Raw genomic sequence first — 25,647 nt, forward strand, 5'->3', positions numbered from 1 at the left:
AGAAACTGTTCTCACGTGCGTTCAAGTTGTCCAACAACGTGGCGAAAGATTTAGAAACGCCCCTTGGCGCGCAGTGTTTTGCTTCGAAATACGTCATTTGAGCCGAACCCGCTAGGAGCCAGCAGCGGAGAAAAGAAAAGCACGCAGCAGTGGGTGTCGTTTGCTAGTGGGAGGGTTTGCAAAGGTGAATTTCGCTTCCTTCGCGGCGCCAGCGGTGTCCAAATATTGTGAAAAGTGAAATATTTTGCAGTTGAATTAAATATTTTGAAATTTAACGATTGCCAAAGTGTTGAAAGGTGCAGGAACAGAAACTGAGCTCTTCAGCTAGCGTGCGAAGTGTGAAGTGGGCTAATTAGTGTAATGAAATAGCACTTGAGTGTAGTCAGTAAATCAACATAGACAACTGGCCAGATAATTTATCGTTATTTTTGCGTGATTTTGAGCGCAGCAGTTTTGGAAAGAAATCAGTTTGAAAGCAGTAGACGGTATGTTCAACTGAGTGAGTGGTCAATAATTTAAAACATAAGTAAAGTGACAAGAGTGAGAACCAGTTTTTTAGTGAAATTCAACAATATTTTGCTAAAAGTTTCATCCACAAGAAAATTTGAAAGGTACGGAAATGATTTTGTAAATGCTGAACAATAATTAAGAATTGGTAAATTAAAATGACTTAACAAAGATGTATAGAAATGTTTTTAGGGGACGGATTTACGGTTTGTGGTGAAACGTATATTTATTGGAAGTTCTACACTTGCCTTTGTAAACATCATGAGTTTAACACTTTAAACTTTTAAACATAAATTATTACAATCAATATTTTTCGATAACCCTTACTCCGGGGTTATGGTCGGATGGATCGGGTCGGACATGGTAATAATGTAATATTACTGTAGGCATAGAATTATGGATTCTACAAATTGGTTGTTCTCTTTTAGTAGAAGCCTTGTTCAAAACCGTTGGCAATACCATTCCCATTTATTTTCTTCCACTTGTCATGACGTATGAATTTTTATTGATTGTCATTGTTAATTTTATTTTAAAATCATTTAATTGGTTTGAGGTGTCGAGTATCAAGTTGCAATATTCTTGTTCAGATCACACACTTCGAATCAACAAACAGTTTTCAGTTTTTACAAACTATTCGATACAATGTATTCAAAAAAGCTGTAAATAATTGCTTCAAGTCTAGTAAATATTGAATCAATTTTGCATTGAAATGATCTTTCAGTGATTTCTACGGAAAATTTTATTAACATCGTTATAATTATTAAGACGATGTTTACATATTTTTAAAGTTCACCGTTCAAAACAAAATTTTCAAAAAAATACATGGGAGAAACGTCTACCAGTGAGACACTTTTTACCAAACATTTTAATTTTTTTTTGTGATAAGGCCATGACAAATATTTTATAAAGTTTTTGTCCTTCCGGTGTTCGGCCACTGAAGGGGGGGGGGCGAAAGAAAAACAAAGTGAGTTTTTTAATCGAGTAAAAAAAACTTGGGTTTAAGCATTTTTATTTGAAGTTTAAACGTGAAAACCGAATCTATTCTTGCTTACAATATATACGCTATTATTTTCTATGCAAAAATCTACGAAAAAAGACAAAAACGAAGGAAAATTTTTTAGACGATTTTCGGAAATTCCATTGCTCGAATTTCCATTTTTGTTTCGTGCTAGAAGCGTTAACTCAACTTGTACACTCATTTTTCAAGTTTTTCAGACTGTAGAGCCCAGAGACAATTGATTTTATAAAAAAAATTTTGACTCATATCCTACAAATTATTTTTTTGCCCCCCGATTTTTCAAGCCAATTTCCAAGGGGGGGAGAGGGGTGACAAAAACTTTGAAAATGATTTGCAATGGCCTAACTACCAACCATAATCCATTTGAAAAGTATATTTTTCTAGTTTTCTGAAAAAAAGTGTCAGTCGTTTTGGTTATAAGCTAAATTAGTTGGGAAGCTTAAGACAACGAGTATTGAATACTGACACACATATTTGAATTAAATTTAAACCATATATTTAATTATGAAGAATAGTTCATAGGTCGGCTGTTTATTATGCGATAAAGGATACATTATTGTTGGGTATTATTAAAAATTTCTGATCATCTGACTTTTCACTTACACTTTTAAGTTCATTTACAATCAATTCATATGGATTGATTTTCAATTTGACACAAGAAAAATTTGGATGGCAAGATGGATCAGTATTACCCACGTCCTTTTGTCTTACTGTGTCCAATAGGAAAGTGTTCTAGAAAATAGTGAAATAGTGATGTTAGCAAACACTTCGATTGTCATATTTTTTATTTTCATCTCTCATTACCATGTGATGCCATATCGCTATGCAGTGAATTAAATTTGGATTAAATATGCGGTTTGCTGTTGAGAATCACCTGAAAATGATTGCAATAAAATTTACATTGACTCCCCGAAAAATGAGTTGCTAAAAAGTATACTGGAAAATTAACAAAGTTTACTCAAATGACATTATGTGATATAGCTTTACAAACTTCACTTTTTAGTAAAATATCATGAATCTTGAATGTTTTATGGCGAAGTAATTCCCGTTGTCTCACTGTTGACTACTCTCCGCTACTCGTGGGGTTACTAGGAATTCGGAATCGCTTCCCATGAAGAGACATTGGACAGACATTGTGTCCAGACAAAAACAGAAAGTGGGGCACTGATCACTGAAAGCATTTAGTTAAGTAACCAAGTAGGATGGCGGATCTATTTTTACGCAATCATCCTAACTTTCGTGGTATATCACGAGATTTTTTTTATTAAATATTATGGGCACGGGTTTCAGGATGAACTCATCAGTAAACTTGAAACTAAAACTTGAGCATAAAATTGGGGCTTGAATTTGAATTTGAGCTTGAACTTGAAGGATTATTTTAAATTGGACTTCAGATTTAACTCCGGACTCAAAAGAAATACATGAAATAAGATTTGTAATGAGACATGGAAATCGAAATTAAAACAGATTTGAAATTAGAAGTAAAATTGAACTTGAAATTGTCGGTGTAGTGGTTAGCATTCACGCCTCTCACGCCGAGGACCCGGGTTCAAATCCCAACCCCGCAGAAGTCACGAATGAGCTGATAAGGTGACTATTTTTTTTTTTTAAAAGAGTCAACAGCCAAAGGATGAAAAGTAAAAGTTAGTAAAAATAGTTTTTGTAGTTTAAATGCTAAAGTCAAAAGTCAGCAGCAATAGTGAAAAGTCAAAAACAAAACGTCGAAGTCAAAAGAAATAGTCAAAATTGAAAAGCAAAGTTTTAAGTAAAATGTCAAAAGTAAAATGAAAAGTCAAAGTCAAAGTTTGAATGTCAAAAGTCGAAAGAGAAATGAAAAAATTTGTAAGGCAAAAGTTCAACGTCAGTGTTATAAAATCAATAGTCAAGAATTTCAAACTTCCTTTAGATGTGGTTCATGGAGTTCGAGAATATTAGCAATTGACTTCAGAAATATGGATTGAAACTAAATATTGTGTGAAAAATTTAAATCACACTGTTAGGTGGATTTAAAAAGATAGTGTTTAGAAAAAGGATGTAATTTCACTCATTTAAGTTAATTGACACTAAAAACATTAATATGTATCGAAGTAATACAAATGTTCGATGTCTTAGACTGAAATATTCGAGCTTTGAATGTCGACCATGAAAGTGTTCGAAGTTTGAATCAAAACCGAAATGTAACTTTTTAGTGTTTTTCATTATAAAATAACGTTTTATCCTCATTTTCAAAATTTTCCCCTGAAAATAAATAAATTGTTACGCTATTGAACCATACATGGGGGTAGAATAAAGATGTTTTCGAACATTTTACTTTGAATAACATTACATCATGGCTTAAGTGTTCGAAGTTTGAATCAGAACGGTACATTAGACCTTAGGCTGAACTCGAAATTGGGCACAAATTAGACTTGAAGGGTTGGAAAGCGGATTACATTAAATTTTACTCAATTGAATTTTTGGCTTTTTACAGGGCGGTGGAAAACTCTTAAGGAAAGTTGGAAAAATTATGTTCTAATTCTTAGAAAATTTTTGAAATATTTTTTTCTTATTCACGAATGGCCAAAGTTTCACAATAGCGTCTAACAAGCCAATCGTCGTAAGTTTGAATCTCGGCAGGATGGTGCTACTAAATTCAAGTATTCAATAACGATGTACCAGCTCGGTAATTGTCCTTTACTCTAATAAGAAGGATCAAGTCTTAGAAGACTTTTATACGGTCGGTACCCGCATATCAGTTCCATAATGAAAATCACTATGTTGAGAAAAATACGTTTGAAATTATTACAATTGTTAATTATTTATTTCGTGTTACGCGTATTTCTACTTACCACATTTGTGCAATTTTTTCCGTATATTTGAGCTTCAACTGTTTAAATTTTTTAACCATACGTTATTCACTGCGTAAAATTAACTCATATGATCATCAACATTCTAATAAAGTACACCGGGGCAAGTTGGACCTAAAAAATGCATAGTTTGGGTTTATTCCACTGTGTTTTCTATACCTATGATTATTTCAAAATTATTTCAGCACAGAAACTCTTCAGTGGTATCACTTCGAAGGATTAATTACGAAAAAGGCCTATCAATTTACATGAAATGAATCTGGAGGAGAATTTTCAAAATTATGGCGATAGGTTCCACTTGCCCCATTTACCGGGGCAAGTGAGACCTATATTCAAATTTGATTAAAAAGCATAAAATAATAGTAAGTTAATATACAGCAATGTTAAAGCATTGCAAGAAGCAATCAAAAACAATATTTGTACGAAGGGTTCATTCAAAAATAGCGTAACAATATCAGACCACAACGGGCGACTTTATAATTTATATAAAACACAGATCGTGAGCAATTACGCTGTAAAGCATTATTGTAATGAAATGTAGTTGAATATATCGTTGTATCCAATTCTTGCGAGACGTAATTTAGGATTAACCATTGTTTAATAGCTCGAAAATACGATTATGATCTGTTTGTTCTACTATGCCCAATTCGGTAGAGCTACTCATAAGAGATAGTTACGTTAAAATAACCACAACACTTTATTGTTCCAGTTTCAGTTGCAAATTTACTTAATTATATCAAATTTGACTTTCCAAATTCAATTAACATCGTTTAGGTGTAACCAAAATGTGACCAAACTGTTTGTTCCCTCACAAGCTGTGCATATGGGCTTCTTTTTTTGGGCCCCTTGGTTTAGTCCTTTACGGTTTTATTTTAAAGCTTTACTGGTATAAATATTATGTAATTGAACTGAAAATGTTCGATAGTTCATCTAAAAAATGCATTAAGACAGGAAGTTTTGTGCTGAAACATTTTATTTTTAATAGGTCCCCCTTGCCCCGGGTGCTTTGAAGTGCCGACCATATTTCGACCCATTTTTTTTAATGCCGTTTGTCAAATTATACAACTAGTTTTCGGCTGTAATTTGTTAATACACTCATTATGTTTACCTACTGTCAGAAAATCATGTACTTTTCCGTAAAGCCTGTGGCCAAACTATCATTTATAAAAAGGTGCGTCAAACTTACAACGCAAATTGAAAATAACGCTCAAATTGAAAGTCAAATTTTGATGTTTGGAATGCCTGTTATAAATAATCTATAATTTTAATACATGCGTTTGAGTTGTATCTTTCATTTCTAGAAAGGTTCGGTTGGAGAAAATGAGGTTGAGGAGAGTTATGAGCTCCGTTCCCACTTATCCCGTATTCCCACTTGCCCCGGGGTACCTTACCTCATAGAATATTATCAGCATGCAATATTGCCTTTTAGGGTTTTCCTAACAAGAATAACAAGTAAACTAGAGGTTTAGTTGCATCAAATTTTCATCCGATATAAACTTTTTATTTTGAACGGTAATTGATAGCTGATGATTAGTTAGCTCATTTTATTATTTTATAGTAAATTAGACTTTCAAAATCATGTTAAAATTTGGTTGAAAGTAGAGAGCCCTGAAACTATTTCCGCATAAATTATCTTTTTTGTATATTTTGAAAATTTTTTATTTGTACTTTACTTTCCGTTATGAACTTGTTTTGCGTATCTGTAAAGTGTTTCGATAGATAAAGAAAAATAAGCCGAGGAAATAACAGTTTACAATTTTCAACCCTGCTTCATTTCACACTGAATAGCTTCATTGAAGCAGCGTGTTTGAAGGATTTTTGTAGTGGATCATTTTGATTTTGATTATATATTTTAAAGAATACATAGAGTTCACTGTTGAAAATTCAAAATAAAACATTAATTTCCAGTTCAATTTATTTCATGCAAAAAAATAGAACTCGCTTAACATCGGATAAATCGACTGTTTGACAGCTATTCGAGAATAATTTTTCGAAAGGGATTATGGCGCATAAGTTAAAGCCGGGAAGGTTAATTAACTATATTACAAAAAATTGAAATTGTTAAACGTTTTTACAAAATAAACATAGTTTAAGCATGTCCAAAGTAGCCCCCGGTATTAAAAGTAACCCGGTACGACGGCATTTGCTGTCTAGCATGACTTCCCGAGCAGGAGCGAAGAGCAAAATAATATTAAAACAATATCAAACTGTGTTGTAATAGTATATCTTGTTATTGAATAGATATGAAGATACATTGATAACACATTTTGTTATTGAGTAGTTGTAAGTGGTTGTAAGATTAGTTTAATAACTGATTTTGTTATCATATCTTATTTTGGTTTTAAAATGACATTCGATATATTACATACAATTTTTTTTACTGATTAAAGAGATTTTAGATTATAAATATTTTATAAAACGATTTTTTTGATATCTCATATACTACTGCATTTGTTATTCAATACCTTAATAATACTAAAATGTGTTATTCTAAACTCTGAATATAGTCATGTTATTGCTTTTTTATTCAAATAACACAAGTAGTTATTCTTTTGGCCTTAAAGGAGTATAATTTTGATATTATTTTTTGTTATTTTACCAACTATGTCAGCCAAAACAAAACCAAATTTTGATATGAGTTATTCGATTTCTAATAACACATTTTGATATTATTTTGCTCATCGCTCCTGCTCGGGTTAATCGTTGCTACTAGAATTGAGTTCGGTTCAAATTGGGTGCAATTTTTAAAAGTTATGGGACTAGTTAGAAGTTATGTCAAATTATGGGACTATTACGTGGGTACTTTCAATATGGGTCCACAGGACTTTGGTATTTTTTGGTACCTTGTAGAAATAAACAGGCCATTTTCAATATGTTTTTAAAAAGTACAATAAAATAAAAACTAATTATTCATTTGACTCAAAAACGATGAAAATCGATATGGGACTCATGTGCGAGTATGGGCAGTATACCCAAGGCTTTGATTTTACTCGGTGATGGTTGGTTCCTAAGATATGATTAAGCCATTACAAATGTTTTATAAAGTTTTTGTCTTTCCCGTTTTGGGACATTGAAGGAGGGTCGGGCGAAAAAAAACAAAGAGATTTTTTTAATCGAGCATAAAAATATGGATTTTAGGCATTTTTACTATATTCATATAATGGGACCTACAATAAAATTTGGAACTTTATTTAGAACTAAGATGTGAATAAAAAACTACAAGGTATACAGCCCTAAGGGTTGTACCAAAGGGTGACGTAGGACTATATCAGATCATTAGATCAAAGACTAATGTAAACTTCATATCTGGCATATGCATGTTTATAAGAATATGTAAGTATCATTGTGTTAAAGCTCATAAAGTTTGGCTAGTCTAATATCACTCAAATGTGATCCACAGAAGAGAGTAAATCTCTGTAAACTGCCTATAATCAATCTGTTCTTATCAGCTAGAAGAGGAAGAGCAAGAGAGTTATTAGCACGATCGCACGACGATCGATATCGGCAAAATTATATTCACCACTGACCCATCATATCGCGTTCAATACGAGGGCAGTGGCAGTTGGAATTCGATCGCGATAGATATCGCATGAAAATAAAATTAGCTCTTCTAAATAAAATAGTGTTCCTTAGCAAAATTACTATCTTTTGTATAACCGTTTGCGGTCAAATAAATCTCCGTTTGAATACATTGTTTAAGTGAATATAAAAAAAAGAAGAGCAAAATATTCAGATTCAATTCTTCATTGAATGCAATGGTAGCTTTGAATTGAGAGATTTCTTTTAAAAATCACTTGTGTGCATCATGAAGGTTGAAATAGTAATGAATGACAAACCCACAGATTATTGTATTAAAAATGATTATACGTAGCTTGACATGTTTCAATAATCTTACTTTAACTCGCTTGTGGCCTTTAAAAGGGCCATTGCTTACGAATAACATTAAAACCGTTATGTGTTCGACAGGGTACTCGGGTACCTTTTCAGCTTTCAAAGTGCGAAATTCCAAAGTTTTCATAAAATAAGTTTTCATGTAGCACTTAAGGGGGTGGAATGGGGGGACTTCGAAATTTTTTACCCTTTAAGTCAAGGGCTCGACAAGGGTACCCAGGTACCCACAAATTGAAACGCTTGTAACTTTGCAATTTTTTACCGATTCGGACACTTTTACTACCTAAAGATTCAGGAACTTATCCACTTCCAGTGGGGTACGTCAGTGTCGGAAGTTTTTCATTTGGTTTCCGGAAATCCGGCATTTCGAGGATGTGTTCCGGAATTAAAGCACTTTTTATATTTTTGGATGTAATTATAGTAATATGGATATCTATAGTTCTTCAAATTACTCTGAAAGGTCATTCTTCATTGTTATAAAACAATATAATGACATATCCTCGGAATGGCCATTCTACGACAAGTTCCTGTGGGACCATCTGTGGCCATAAAACTGTTTGGCTTGCAACATTGGCAATATGGGTGTCTAAATTCATGAAAATACTCCAGAAGGTCATTTTTCATTGTTTTGATTCTGTCTGATGATTTTGCCTCGGCATGGCTATTCCGAAACATATTCATGTGGGGCTTCACAGTTGTCCAAAACCAAAAATATGTGCGTATTAGAGTTTTGAGTAGGAAAACTTGATTTTAGGTTTATGGAACCTTTGGGAGAGTTTCTTGAAATTAAAAGTTCTATCGTATGGTGAAATTCAAATTTTGAATAATCCCTCTAAAAGTTAAATAAAAAATTTATTTTTCTTCAGCTTCAATATAATACATTGATGAGTTCTGTAAAGTTTTAGAGCATATTATTACAAGAAATTTTGCTGAAGACCGTAACCTTCTATCTCTTCAGCGAAGATAGAAAAATCCTATTTCTTACATGTGAATCGTCAAAATCAGTTTTTCTATTTTAGCTTTTTTTGTAGTTGTTGACTTTTTCATGTTTCTTAAAGTTGTAAAAATAGCAAAAATACACAACTTTGCCGAATGTAGTATACCTCTATCTTTGCTTGTTTAGGAGCTGTAAAACTTTTGTTATAAAAAATACCCTAATTCTGACTACGAATTACTCAACTATGCGTAAACAGATACGAATTACATTACATGAATCAGAAACTAAATAAAAAGGCTACAAAATTCAGGAAGTTTCATTTGTAACCGTCTGCGCATAGTCGAGTAATTTGGGGTTAACTTGAAAATGAAGAAACTTGGTCACTTGTTTTGGCTTAGTTCCCAAGCACAGATATCAAATTGGTATAGGTTTAGATCATCGCAAAGAATGTTTTAACCAATCACGAAGCGAGAATTCTGATAAAACATATGTTCATTATTTTCAAATTTTCAATACAGTTGGATTTCGATTTTGGCAACAAATGCGTGTTGCCTATGTTGCCACAATCGAGACCCTTTTTCGATATGAAAAAATTTAATGTAAATGCTTTAGAAGTTGACTAAATATCATTAATCACCGATTGCAACCATTTTAAGTTTAAAAAGTCCGACAAGAGCTATCCGTCCGGTGCAAATAAGTTATTGACACCCTGCGGTAAGACGTAGTCCTACGGCAATAAAAATATTATTGTTCGAAACCACATAACCTTTTTTCATGAACACACTCAGGGCATCATTTTTCCGTCATTAAAAGCATGTATGCGGAAACTGATTGATATTTAAGCATATTTTTGGAAGAGAAATATCTTGTGTTGCCAAAAACGGATACTTTTGTTGCCAAAATCGAGACATGCCAAAAACGAACCATGCCAAAATCGAACCATGCCAAATTCGAAATCCAACTGTAGTTTAACCTCAAGAATCCATACTTTTCTTTATTTGGGCCAATTCTTAGAAAATGTTCCAATCGATTGGTGTAAGAATATTGAAAACCATTCGGGAAACCACTAAGCTATTAGCGTTCAAAACGTGACCACATTTCGAGAAAGATTTTTTGGAATTACCCCTTATACCAGCTACCTTCCTGAAAGACGTAGTCCTACGTCAAAACATTCTACAATTTATTATTATTTGAAAATTGAAAATTTAAACTTAAACTCTCAAGCTTCACATATTGAACCATTCAAAACCTGTAAAACCAGAATATATCAATCAAGGATCAATTGTATTCAATGTATGTGTGTATGCGTGTATGTATGTATGTATGTATGCATTCATATATGTTTATATGTATGTGTGAATGTTTGATATATTTGTGTACACTTTGTAATTTTGCAATGTGCATTGAAATACAGGCAAAGTGATGAAACATTTCAATTGTTATTTTCTCGACTTGCTATTCCCCGTAATCGGACAACCATACAAAAAAAAGCAATTGGTTTAAGCCACGGTTACTCTCATCGTTGTATTTTGTTCCATGAATATGGTACTGTAGTCAATTAAGCAAAAAACACAATTAATATTCAATATGCAGTCTGTATGATTGCTACAAAATTACGCTAATTGGCGTAATGGGTTAATTTCTAATACCCGTCGTAGTAAGGAAAGCCACTCTAATTTTCATCATTTCTCAGGTGGATTTAATGAATACTCCAAAAATTCTGCTACTGATTTGACTCAAACACACTTATCTTCCGATCTGTGCCCTTTGAATTCACTAAAAAGCGATTATTAAAGCATTTTATTCAAATTACGCAACTGATTTTATATCTTAAATTCGTCGTACAGTTTTAAAATCCGTCCATCAAAATTTTTCATCGTCCGAATTAAAAATCACAATAATGTTTACGAAGCTATCGCGCATATATTTGTGTAGGACGGCATAGCAAATGTTATTCTGCAAAATTTCTGCAGGCCATGCAAGTTTTCCCGGCTGCAGAATAACGACAATGAGTTGCGTGAGTTATTTTCATTTTACGAATGACGGAAATTGAAACGATTAGTCGACATTTTCTTCTTCGTCGCACGTAAAAATGTAGGAAATTTGGCTGCTAGGAATTTTTTAATGAAAAATGGCATTTAAATAAATCTCAGCTCACTTTGATTGATCGCATATGATAGTCAACAAACTAAAATGTTAGGGAATAACTAATTTTGCATTGTGTGTCATCAAAACCGCCGATATTTTTAATAATTTGTGTTGGATAGGACGGGAATAGGCATTTACGACGAACCAGCAACATACACAAAGCAACATCAAAATATTTTTCCATAAATTTTTCTAAGCATTTCAGAGTGGTAAAATACCCGATCAGATGATTCTAACAAATATGGTACAGAATTGTAGCTTCAGTTGATATTTCTATCAAAGTGTGTTATAAATGTGATAACAAAACTTGCGACACAGCAAATGTTTCACCAAGAATCTATCTCGTTCTGCTACTTGTAACACGGTGTGTTACATTTTGGTTATAAAGCAGGGAAGAGTGCTGGTTTTTGTAACTCATCTTGAAATAAGCTTGATCAAATTATATCATAATTTGATTTAAATTTATAACAAAACTTTTTATTTCGAACTCATCCTGTCATAAATTTGTTATTTTCATTTGATCAGGTATCGTACGCCAACTAATCGAACTAGTTATCTTTACCGTTTGTGTCTAACATGCACAACAATTCGCCATTGTATTATATTAAACGTATTATATTGAACTCATTCATCTTATTTTCTCTTAAATTACTCATACGGTAATTATGTCAATGCTCACCAGGCGCTTTCAGTAATCTGGCACGAGCTGTATGCTTCATAAATTCGACATTTAAGCTAACATAATAGCTGTCATTATGGATGACCCCAGAAAAATCCGCTTTTTGGCACACGTTGTGCCCCAAAGTCCTTACGATTGAGTATACTCTATTTCGACCCACTGCTTCTTGCTCTTGCCATTATTCAGGAATATATTTTCAGCGCGTTTCTCAATCGACTAAAAGCTTTTCGCCCATAGCTTCGAATAGCCAAACCATATGGTTGCATCAAGAAGACACTCACTGTAAGCGCCAGGATATGATATAGGAACGTGTCATCCGCAGGCCACATGGTTCGAACCTACACAGTCAGCGGTGAGTGAACGACCGTTCTGCTCCAAGTCATACATTATGCAGACAATGAATCTAAGAACCTAAGCTGAATCGTATTAAATCTCAATTTCATGAAGATTTATGTACATAATTTGCTATTGTACTAACTGCTTGTGGCCGGTGTCCAGCTCCGAATGACACTGAACGAACGAACATGCTTCGGTGTCGTTCGGCCAATCTTATGACTTATCTTATCTTATGGATTCAATTCAAAATTCCTGCCCCCGATTTTAGAATGTATTCCATGGGTGAAATACGTACGAAACAAGATCGCTCAATTAATCATTATTTGCAATACGCATACATGTGTACAATAAATCAAGCAGTGGCAAATTACAATACAATCTGAGAATCAGTTGGACAAACATCGGTCGGACCGGAAAAAGTTGCAACATTGATGCGAATGAAAACATCCTCGGGTTGAAAAATGAATCGTACCCAACTGTGTTGACATAATACACAAAACATTATTGTCACCGGGCGTAGGGGGGTGCCATATCCTGGTTGCCATTTTCCGTATTTGGTTCCGAGTGATACGGTTTAGCTTTTCCGAACCGCTACCATTGTGGTGTGAATCATAATCGAACGGTTTTGCAATGGCTGCCAGCACTGCCACAAGCATAACGCGGTCTCGTGCTCTAAAACAAACATCCAACCACTGGACATGGAGTTTCACTTTTCTGTTTGAATTTTGGTCATTTTCCAGCCGGAAAATCACTTTCCACCCTCTTCCGCTTGTTTGCACCGAAACGCGGGCGCAAATATGCACACACACGTGCACACACGAACTACGATAGTCACTACTCGATTCCAGCAGATGAATCAGTTCTAGTTCGTAACGACTGGACTGGCAGGACAGTGTCGCAACCGACAGCAACGGCCAATTTAATTGAAAAGCCAACAATCCAATGTTGGGAAGTTTTATGTTTACATTCCTCACGCTTTCGACACCACCAACCAGGACAGTTGGCTACCCGTCATGCACCCTGTTGCAATTGGCGGCCGCCGTACTTTAGATGAGATCCTAGTTGGTGTAGCATCCAATGTCAATGGCTACTGTCCACCGTTGAACGGAAGGCAGAGGAGGGCGCGCGAAAGGCTGAATCAACGACCGGCGGCTTAGTTCAACTGTCCGCCGGATTGACGGATCTACCATTTGCTGCAACACGTACGCGCTTCGACTATTGGAATAGCGTTAGCAGTGAGAAACATTTTGAAATTGGGCCTGTTTCAATAAGCAACACCAAACAAACATTTGCATGTTTGTCACTTTAAACTGGCGACTGCCTGAAATTTAATAGCTTGATTTATGTAGATCTCCGTTATAAGTTGACATTTCGGTCATGCGTTTTTAGCCATCAGATGCAATTCGATAGCTTTTAGCGAGGCAAATAAAAACGAACATTAATTGGGGACAAGCAATTTAAAATACAATCTGTTGATTTTCATTTCTTCTAAACATAAATCATTCAGCATTTATAGTACCTCTAAATATATTATTTTTGAAAAGAGTAATTTTCGATTCAATTTGTTAGTATACGAACTACTGAAGCATATCTTCAGAGAATTTTTGAATTTCCAGCTGTCTTGACTTTATTAGGTTACTAATTTTAATTTGGAGAATGAAAACCGTAACATATTTATTTTTAGTTCAAAGTTGTTGACTAAGCAATTTTTGAGCATTACTTTTAGAAGATAGTTGAGCCTTACATCCCGTTTTATGGAAAAAAATTAAATTTCTCATTCTTCAAAGTGCTGCATTCTCACCTTCAAACCAATAAAATTATCTGTCACATCAGCAGCAAAACAGAAAAAAAACTACAGTCACCCGTAGCGCCCATTACATAGCACTTCAGCTCAGTTGCTTACCGTTTTTCACCTATTTCAATTTGTTTGACACCACATCCCCTAATACCGACACGCCAGCAGTCCTCGGCACATTCCATCAGCGGGAATCGCGACCGGTCTCTAACCCACATTCCCAACCGGAAAGACAAGGTGGCGGTTGTGGTGGTGTTAAAAAAATCTCTCGACCTTCATCATCATCTTCCGGAGGAGTCATAGGCTTTGAATACGTTCTCTTTCTTTTTTACGATGAATCGTAAAATGCGATATTCATTGCCCTCTCCACCGATAGAGGGGTAGAAAACATGAATACGATGATGTGTCACCCCGGGAAGGGGCAGGTTGGGTCGGTGATCTCGCCCGCATCCTCTCCGCGGGGTGTTATTATGTTTGTCGTGTCACCGACTGTTGGTCTGGTGGTTTGTGGCTTTAAGATTTCAAAGATTTGAAAGGTTGTAACCGAACCGACGGCATGCGGCCAGAAGAGCTAGCGCAAAATTGACTGTGATGGGAAATCTTTCCTTCCGGTCCTATATTCGTCGTCACTGGCTGGGCGGCAAGCCGCAGCCGGCTCAAACAGGTCCGGTAGCATACCGGGTTTGTTGATATTTTCCATGCAAAGCAGGGACCTATACGGAAATTTTACAGCACCTAGTTGCCGACGACCGACCGACGGTAAAGAGCTTTGACTTTCATGTGCGAGATCAAGATAAGCAGATTTTGTATGAAACAATCCTAAAGAAGCGCCGGGCCGGGTGTGCTGGCAAGGGGGAAGTGCGGCTGGTTTGTTCTGTATACATTTTGCACTTCATTTTATGGAGGTGTTTTGAAATCAGAGTTTCTTCCCACTGGGAGAATAAAAGCGGTTGGAAAGCTCTAGTGAAAAGAACGTCTGTATCACATTGAGACTGGTTGAGCAGAAAAGTGTGACTTTAAACATTTACCACTTGGAGCATCCGTTTGTACGCATTCCTTGATTATACGTAGCTTTCACTTTTTTCACAAAGTTTTTAAGCGGTAGTATTTATGTAGAGAACATATAAAAAAATCTAGAATCGTTTGGGAAAATGGTGCATTCGATCTTTAAGCGATTGTTCCTCCTACATTCCTAATTATGGTAGTAATTACTGCTTGATTCCGATCCAAATCCTGGTGCTACGAATTATTGGCTACGAGATGGTTCTAATGCTTTTAATCCCTTTTAATTCCGCGGTCATGTGTTCTTCGGTCCAAATTTTGTCGTGGCGGCCCTTTCTCCAAATCAGATAGCGGTCAACCAATTCAGTAGTAATATTGCGTATTTACTGCCAAAGCGTAAAAAAAGCTAAGCTTAGGTGCTACATTCCGTTATCGAAACTTGACCTCCTGTTTTTATACGAAAGACTTCACAGCCAGCTGTTAGAGTACAGGACAATTACAGGGCCAGTTGCTACGATCCCATTGACTCTAACAGCCTCTCCCAGTCAGGATTGGCTTATTAGGCCAGCGTCATACCTCAAGGTCAACTGGGAGGCCTACTGCTAAAGCGTACGTGGATTTAAAAATAAAAATTAATAATTTCATATTGCTGTGGCGAAATTGAACTCTGATATTCTCTTATTAACTGAAACTTGGCTATAATAATGAATAATAATAATTGAATAATGCTGTTCGCCGGCTTACCTCGTGTTATAAACCAGAGCAAGCGACAAGAATCGGTCCCTCCTATTTTTCATGGTTCTTCATTCCACCATCTACGTTGAACAAACTCGAGCATTTCAATTTCAGTCCGAACAAAAGAGCAAAGTTACCAGTGAGCCGTTCACCTTTTCCTGCCAAAGAAAAATTACGCTACGTATTACTGTAGCACGTTGGTGATGGATAGATTTATGTTGCTCAAGAAAACCAAAAGGAAAGCCCTAAGTTCCAAGTTTCCTAAGTTTCATCAATTACCGAAAACCGTTCTTTTAAGAACGAACAAATTCTTAGTTTAGTGCTATTTTATTTTCAGTCTGGGCAGCAACGGAGGTAAAGCTGCAGTCCCGTCCAATTTGTACTCGTGTTGATTAGTGAGCTGTTCACCTTTGCTGCCAAAGAAGAATTACACTACGTGGTACTGCAACTGTACCCGTTTATGGGGTCACCATAGTCAAAGGTGGTGTACTGCCGAACAGCCAAGCCGAGTTTTATGTTTGTTTCTCTGTGGTTGAGACCAGTGTTGAAAAATTCATAGCAGTAAAAAACTCAATGAGATTTCAAACACATGAAATTTCAACTTTGATCACAAGCGCGAAACTCATATATGAATTTCTCTCGCTATTATACGTGATGCCTTTGTTGCTATGCGTTGTGAACCAAATTCAGCTGTGAGCATTTTGCTTAATTCTTCCACAGGTGGTATTTCATAACGAACCAGAGAGCAAACGAGGATCTATCGTCAGAGAAAACATCAGCTGATAAAAATGCAACACACATTCATGAATTAAGATGGCAAACATATTAGCGGAATTTACATTTTTCTTTCGCGGGAATCGACATTTTCTTAACTAGAAATTAACAAGCCTAATCTTCTTCTTCTTCTTCAGCAGAATAGAGCCGGGGTGGCTCGTGCTATTTCAAGCACTCGTCTGCATTCAACTCGGTCCTGGGCCACTCGTCGCCAATTTCCTAGTCGTCTCAGAAGTCGCAAATCGCTTTCGACCTGGTCGAGCCATCGTGCACGTTGGGCCTCCCTGTTCCTGGTGCCGGTGGGGTTGTTGAAGAGGACCGTTTTCGTCGCACTGTCGTCCGGCATCCTTACGACGTGTCCGGCCCACCGTAGCCTGCTAACTTTCGCTAGATGTACGATGGGAGTCTCCCCAAGCAGTGCCTGTAGCTCGTGATTCATACGCCTCCGCCACTCTCCGCTTTCAGTTTGTACTCCGCCAAATATCGTCCGCAGCACTTTCCGCTCAAACACGGCAAGGGCGCGTATGTCCTCCGTAAGCAGCGTCACGGCTTCAAGTCCATAAAGAACTACCGGTCTAATAATGGTTTTGTACGTTGTTAGCTTCGTGCGGCGGCGTATGCTTCCTGATCGTAGCGTTTTACGAAGGGTAAAGTAGGCCCGATTTCCCGCTTGGATGCGCCGCTGGATCTCCTTACTAGTGTTGTTGTCCGCGGTCACCAGCGATCCCAAATACACGAACTCCTCTACCATTTCTAGTTCGTCGCCGTCAATGGTTACCGTCCGTTGGAGGCGCGCGTTTGTTTCCTTTGAGCCTCTTCCTTTCATGTATTTGGACTTCGACGCATTTATTTTTAGCCCAATTCTCCTAGACAAGCCAAGCGTAATAAGAATTAGATAAACATGCAATTTAAATGTGCGTTTTAGTTTAACTTTGCGATTTATATAGAGATTTGTTCCCTCACGCTCACTCGCAGCTACGTGTGGCACGAGAGAATGCCTATGCTGTTCAACAAGGAATTTGTATGTATATGTGCATTGCTCCGGGTAGCAGTTGAAGTAAAGCAGAATGTGATCAAGCGGGAAGAAATACGTGTGAGTTTTGTGCTTCTTGCTATGAAAACAGAAAAAACTCACGCGTGATTTTTTCTGCAATGATTCACAGTTGATTTTGATTTTTGATGAGTTTTGAGATTTTGAGTGTTTTCCATCACTGGTTGAGAGCTGGTACTCCCCAATTCCTTGGACACCGGAATATTCATCACCAGACCTTGTTCCACCAGGGTTAACCATTTTGGTCAATATCCTCCTGGTCGGCTTGTTCCTACTTCAGGGACGATCTTGCAACACGTTCCGTTCATTATATTCGTAAAGCTCTGTCCTCAAAAGGTGGAATACTTGGTTCATCGTAGTGTTGATTTATAATCAACGAAATAAAACAATTCCGATTTTGATGACGATGACAACGATAAAACTTTCTTAAATTAATATTACAATATATGTTTATCTTGTACAACAGCGTTTCCCAAATGGGGTTTCGCCAAAATTCCAATTCGCTGCAGAATAGTATAGGGAAATCCGTCAGGGGGTTCGCGAACCGAAAAAGGTTGGGAACCGCTGTTGTACAATGTTGGTTCACTTATTTTTGCCTACGTCTAGTGTTTCTGTAAACTTCTTTCCTGCAATTCTGTCCTAACTTTTCCTTTCCGATCTGTTACAACTTTCTAACCCCGTTCCTCTTCCTTCTGTAGTTAATAATTTCGTACCTGAGGCAAGCAACTTTGCTGAAGAAATAAAATTTCTATCTTTATCGAGTGCTGAACTATAGCGCATATTCTTAAAAACTTCTTTAAAATTGGTTTTTCATACTTAGTTGCATTTTACAAGAATACAATGTTTTATGCAATTGTCAAAGCTCTCAAAACACACGTTTTTTCAGAAGACCGCAAATCTCTGGCACTTTTACTTTCTAAGTTATCATATATTCAAGCTTTACTTTTCCGTAGCTTCACGAGCCTATAGGGAAAAATGGGGCAAGGGGATTTGTGAAATCAGCACTTCATCTTAAAGCTTAAGTCGAGTACTGTAAACTTGTATGGGTTTCGCTAGTCCAAAACCACCCAAATGAGACTGCAAGGACGGAATGCAAATTACGGACTGTACGATCCTATCCGATATATGGCAATGTGGTTCAACGTACTCTGCGATTTGGTCCACTTCAACTTGACGGCTAAAAGCCTTCAACGACGACTCTCTCGTAGATGATAAATTTGCAATCGGACAATTGTATTTATTTACTGTCGTATGCGTTTATATCGTGAAGTTCACCATCACCAAAAATCCGATGATTTTTTTACAAATAAACAAATCAACAAACTCTGAACTGATCAGTTTGGATTAAAATTTTCATTCTTCGACGAATTCACCAAAAATGCCAGGAGTAGAACATGTCCATGCATCATTATTTTTGTAGATTCCAGGGCAGCATACGATACTGACGAGCGTAAACAGCTATGGCAGGTAATGCACGAATACGGGTTACCGGACAAACTGACGCGGCTAATCAAAGCTACCCTCGAGCAAGAGATGTATTACATGCGTGTTTAAAAGGCAGACTACCTTGAAATTATTACTAGAAATCTTGATACAGTGAAGGCAATCTATGCCGGACTAAAAACGGAGGCTATGAGGATTGGATTACTAATCAATGCGTCGGAAACCAAGTATATGGTAGGCAGAGGCTTCAGAGAAAATAATGTTCACATAACGTCCCACGAACAGTGAATATTGACGGCTATTAACTAGAAGTGGTCTCCGCCGACAATAACACGAGTAAGGAGAATCACCGACGCATTCAGTTGGAGTTCGAGCCTACTTACTCGGGCCTCGGTAAGTTTCTCTCGCAAGATCATGTCAAAAGGATGCCGGATGACTGTGCAGTGAAATCCCCGTTCGCTTCAAGAACCGCTCTTAACAGTGTCAACTAAACAATCAGTAAACCTTCTGTCCATGTTCAACCTGCTGTTAAATTCTACAAGATTTATTTTTCTGTGCGGAATGTGCCACTCACAAACTGACACCCGCCGGCGGCCGCGACCGATAACTGCACTGACAGCCATCAATGAATTGTCATTAGGGACGATTATGATTGTCATCATTATGATTTTTATTCATATTATACACATTTTCTCTTATTCTGTTCACACGGCCATAAACATCAGCATTTGCACCGCTGCTGCTGTTGCATTGTATCGGAGCACCACTCACTCGGCACGGCAGTCATGCAGGACCTCGCTAGCAATCCAATTTCTATGTTCAGACAATTTAAATTTATAGATTTTGTTCACAGCCACGCGTCAGACTGCACTGCCATTCGCCATACCAAGCGACTGAGAATTGCGTATCAGAGAGTGCATCGTCCAGGCCCGACTCCTGTTGTTGGCTCTATCTATTCGGGGGGGAAAATATGATGTTGCCGTTTTTGCATCATCATCATCATCATCATCATCATCATTGCCATTTCCTATGGCTGCGGCAACATATGTATGTAGCGGCAATGTATGTACACAATTGCACCTTATTTCGAGCAAATGAGAACATGTGGGAGCCCCGAGCTTATTTTCTAAATGAAATGTACAAAAACAGAAAACAAGTCGCTTCTCGCCACCGCCACCAGAGGGGCGAGAATCAGAGCATGTAAATGAACTCATTGTACTAGCATTGCTTTACAACAATAGTTTAGTGTTCATACTTGGGCAGTCAGTGTTGCGGTGTAAGTCAAGGGGATAGAGATTGTTTTGCTCATTTCTGGAATTCCCTCTTTTACTTTCATTGGGGCGGTTTTCTAAGAACAGGCTAATTATACAGTTTAATTGTCATATAAGTTTATTCAAATTAAAATTATACAAACAGATTATTCTTCAGAGCAAATGTAATCGAAATTAAACACAATTCCGAGTACTTGTAGATGTGCTCATGATCTGTAAAACAACATTTTTAATGGCTTCTTCTATAATTCAACCGTTATGAAGCTAGCCAGTGCTTTTGGGCTTAACCCAAAAGTCTGCTGAGAGAACATAAGATTGTCAAGTCAAATTGTCGATCAGCACAGTCATCTTATACGGACTGTTGATGCATGTTACCAGATACATAGTCGGTAGCACCAATTCGGGAGCACCACCTACGTTTTGATAATATACGTGGAGGGAGTTCTGGAAGGTTGTTCGGCTAGTGATTAGATGACGATAAACTGGAAGTGAAGTACGGACCAACAGTTGAGCTGGGATCAACGATGGAGAAACTTATCTGATAAGTGATTTTGAAGCCACTGAATAGCTGGACTGCGTCGAGGAGGTCGGCAACGTTCATGATGACCAACTATAATGCATCCCATTGTAATGTTGGGCGGGCGATGAAGCTGGCGGTTTCCTTATGTCAGCAGTAGCGCCAGACAGACAGGAATTATCCTGTGCGATTTCAAACGGTGCAAACAGTGGTTCGCACAACCACGAGTTCGAGAATAACTTGATTGCGATGGGAGGATTGGAAGCTTTTATAAAAGTGGTGCACCTAAATTGAAGAGGTGCTTTTTGTTATCCAAGTTCTTCCCGAATCTTAATGTTTAAGAACTTAGAGCTTCACAAATTTCCCTGTTGACGATTAACACCGGTCGATAAAAGACTATTTTTTTCTTATTATACGAGAGATAACTGAGGCGACCTGTTGACCAACTTCAGCCAACTCGATTATTACGCTTGAATCATCTGATTCCCAACCATGAAACTATCAACTATTTTTCAAAAGAACCATGATCGGCATAGATGCATCCGATTATTAAAAATTGCAACTTGTTTTCTCCCTTTTTAATTTCCAATCCTCCGCAACGATCCTTATTTCCTAACCAACAAAGGAAAATCCAATTGTCTCTCTTTTGACAGCCATTAAGCACCCCATTCTCCGTGCTTTCAAGTGATTGTTCGGCCGGCTGGCCGTCTACCTCTAGTCGAAACAATTTCCCTTCATTCACCTGTTTCTCGGAACGATCTCGGCACCAAACCGTAGCACGTAAATTGTGCGAAATATGCACATGTATCGTCACTTTATTTACATTCACTGGTCGTATTGCTGCTGCTCCGTCAGCCAGGGAGGACCACATATCATCAGGCAGGGTAACCGAACGAAGAGGGAACGATAAAATGTGTTTTATTTATGGCGAATTAAGATACAATACACCAATACCAGCCGGTTTGCTTCCCCCCATTTACCTATTGTTAGCGATCTTTCCGGTTGAGACAAGGTGAGTCGACGGTGGAAGGTTCCCATCCAATCCTCTTTTCAGAAATATTCATCTTGTAGCTAAATGGCACCGGTGTGTGTACGTATGTGCGGAGTAGGTAACTGCCAGCGATAGGATATGTCGGTTGGTGGTTTCACACTAATGCCAAGATAGCGTTAGGCAGGAGTTCCACCCATAAGCGGCGGTGGCGGTTCGGTACGGAATCCAGAGCAGACAAAAGAAGCATAAAATATGACTTGCTCATCTTTCTGGCTGGTGTTGCTACTGCTGCTGCATATCCCTTCGGTTCTAACAACCCTATAGATTTATTTCCTTCCAGTGCAAGCTCTGCGACTAAGCCGTACGATTACATACGATGGATCGTACAGTCTCGTCGGTTGCATACGTGTATAGCAGGAATGCAACAACATTCGCTTTTATGGAAATTCCTATTGGCACAAAGCAATGTACAGTGTATTGTGCAGTAAGTCAAAACTTGAATTCTTAGAGCTGTGATGTGAACAAAATTCAAACAGCACGCAACAAAGGGATTGTTCTACGAACTTGAGCTGCTGTTGTTCGCAGGATTAGGCAAATACGGCTGAAAAATAACAATAATAAGATTAACTTGTAGTGTCTGCGGGAATGAATACGCTTCTTGAAAGTAGTGTCAACACCACTTTACGGCAGGAGCTATCGAATATCTTCATACTTTCATATTCAAAGATTTCAATTTTATAAATAGGGTACGGGAGGGTATTCCCAGCACGCTGCTAAATTCGGCATACATTACCTTTTTTGCTGTGTACATTTCCCAAATAAAAACTTTGCCGCTATATAACAATACTGAAACGAATGTAGCTCTCACAGGCTTTAATGTGTTATAACTATTTTCATAAAAATGTAAGTAATTTGCTAAATTTTATTCAATAAACATCAAAACCACTGTTTTTCCACTGGCACGTAATCAGGCTGAAAAACCAGCAGCAATCCGCGTATCCGCTCTCGATGATGGTTTGGAAAACATACAATTATGATCACGTTTACTTATTCTAGTAACTAACCAGCTGTGAATATGGTGTCACAGAACAATTTTACTTTTTTGTATCACAGGAGAACACAAAAATTCCCCTCTGATATGAAAATATAAATCAATTTTCATTCACTAGCAATCTGTAGCATTTTTAATTTCAGCATATGGTGCTCTATATACACTACTACCAACATGTGATGAAGTTGCGCCTGAAACTCTTCTATCGCGTTGACATAGCTAGTATTTGAGTGACATCCACTTGCTTCTGGTGCCAGTGTATATGTACATTTCAATGACACACTAGCGCCAGCAACATGCTGTTGTCAATGCAAAACTAGTTATCTTCAATGAGCCGGTATTTAGGCAATACCGACACGTTATCCATCGGTCTCTCTTTCGATCTGTTTTTGAAAAACATCTAATCCCTGTGCAGGCTATTTCGGCCGGTCGGATTTTAAAAACACAGACACCACTATAGAAAATGGACCCAATTTAGCCGCAGCGACTTTATCATTTCTCGCGACTATAACTCAAATTCAGTAGCGTTTCATTTAAACCAAAATACACGCCGATGTTCAGTAAATATTATTCTATCAACTGATATCAAAATCTTGTCTCGTTTCAACGTAATTCCTGAAATTGTTTAGGCTACCGCTTAATCGGCTGAAAATACCCTCCCGAACCCTATCTTCCAGTAGTTACTTTGTATTTTTTTTAACCATCTGCCGCTACTAATGTATTACATTCAGATAGATAAAAGGATCCCCCTACGCATGTTTTGATTAAACTTTTTTGTGTGGACTAATCACCGCGATCAGAAACTTAGATCAACTGCAGTATTGCCGGGTGAATGTTGCATTCTGCACTGCATATGCACTGTTTTCTGTGATTTTTTGGGTTTTACTCTTCCTTCAAAGCTTAGTTAATACAAAATTCGACAACACTAAACAACAAGGTTTATCCATGAACTATAAAACAATGTAAAATTAAGAGTATTGACTGACGTCTTACCTCACTGAAACCACCGGAATTAGCTGTCCTTGAAACATTCGTAACAATTAGAGCGATTTCCGAACTATTTCATGTAGCTAATATTTAATATTTCACTCAAATAGAAGTTTTGAGGGGTTAGTCCCGGTGTAGTGGTTAGCATTCACCCCTCTCACGTCGAGGACCCGGGTTCAAATCCCAACACCGCAGAAGTCACGAATGACCCAAGCTATTAAAATGGCTATAATCTAACAAAAAAAAAATGAAGTGCGCAATATAGAATACACACAGGTTGGTGAACGGCTGGGTAATACGTTACATAGACCCCATAGTGATCCAAAGCCTCTTATCCAGCAACACCTACCCCTACCTCTTCGTGATACCAGCCGGAATACGAGCAACCCTAGCGGAGACCGGGTAACTAACCCCGGTGGAAACTAAGGTCGTATACCGACAGGGAAGGAGGCACTGTTGCGTACGCTGGTTGTAGCAACGAGGAATAGCCAGTTCAGTTTTGAACGTCTGTTCCCATATCAGGGGCGACTCCCGGTGGCTAGACGATTCCTCAACTAAGGTAATAGAACTCCAGATTAGGAGTGGCTCACGATAGCGTCTGATGGGTACGGATATTGACTCGAAGTAGCAGTATACGTGCGCTCAAAACTATCGACGGTTTATACCTCGCGACAAAGCTGCCCTCCTCGGTTAAACCCGCGAGTTGCCGAAAACTACGCGTGCGTACTGGATGAAATTCTGCCTTCCGCTGTGGAGCTAGATGCTTCGACCCTCGAAAACAGATGGCGTATGATACGCTCGGCCGTCAGCGAGGCGGCAACCGCGGTGCTAGGTGAGGAAATCTCGAGCGCACGAATTGATTGGTTTGACGGGGCCAACAAGCGATAGAGAAGAAAAAACCTGATTTAATCCACCTAGTGGTGAAAGGTACCTTTGTTATACGGTCTTACTTGCTATTTGAGATAGAAATCGACACGTTTGGTTTACATGAAATTTTTGGAAATTGAATAAGTTTACAAAATTTGAACCAAATAGAAGCACTTATAAATTTTGATAGTTCCTTTTCTCATGAAATTGCTGTGTAAGTTGTTACTAATGAGGGTAAGTGCAAGTAAAAGTAAGTTGTAAGATGAAATATTATTCTTTAACATATACATTGCGTAGTAAAGGTCTAGTTTATAGGTTTTTGAACTATGCATAATTTCCTGTATTGCCATTCTATTTGATTCACAACAATAAAGTTTTCTCGAATAAATTTCATCAATTTTTATTAACCTGCGGTTACTCACGTTGTTGTATTTTGTACACCATATGTAGGTTTTTGAATGCCATATTGTTATATAGTTACAAATCGTATATTACGTATATACTAACGTATATTCTTCAATAAATTTGTTATGAGCAAAATGTCAGAATTATTCAATGCATTATTACTTTAAATTGTTAGGAAAATAGATTAGCATAAACCGACATCACAGAAACGAAGCAAGTAGCATGTGAGGTGTACCGCAATTGGCCCCAACTGGAATTTTCTTTCGTTTCTTCATATGGAAAAATGGTGTCTGTGTGCAGCAAAACTACCAGCAAATGTAAAATGTTTAAAATGTATCCGTCTGTTGGTAGTCGAGTAATTCGGGGTCAAAATCAGGGTATTTTTTATAATCAAAG

General features: G+C 37.5%; 1 protein-coding gene across 1 annotated transcript in view; it reads left to right on the forward strand.

Moving 5' to 3' along the window:
• The first annotated feature begins 514 nt into the window (after positions 1–514).
• LOC128735087 (uncharacterized) overlaps positions 515–25,647 on the forward strand; it is a 203,967-nt gene continuing 178,834 nt past the window's right edge. The window contains exon 1 of the mRNA XM_053829572.1: positions 515–611. The gene's annotated coding sequence lies outside the window, so the exon portion shown is untranslated. The remainder of the gene's footprint in view (positions 612–25,647) is intronic.

Source organism: Sabethes cyaneus, chromosome 2 (genome assembly GCF_943734655.1).
Source record: "Sabethes cyaneus chromosome 2, idSabCyanKW18_F2, whole genome shotgun sequence".
In the NCBI taxonomy this organism is placed as follows: Eukaryota; Metazoa; Arthropoda; class Insecta; order Diptera; family Culicidae; genus Sabethes; species Sabethes cyaneus.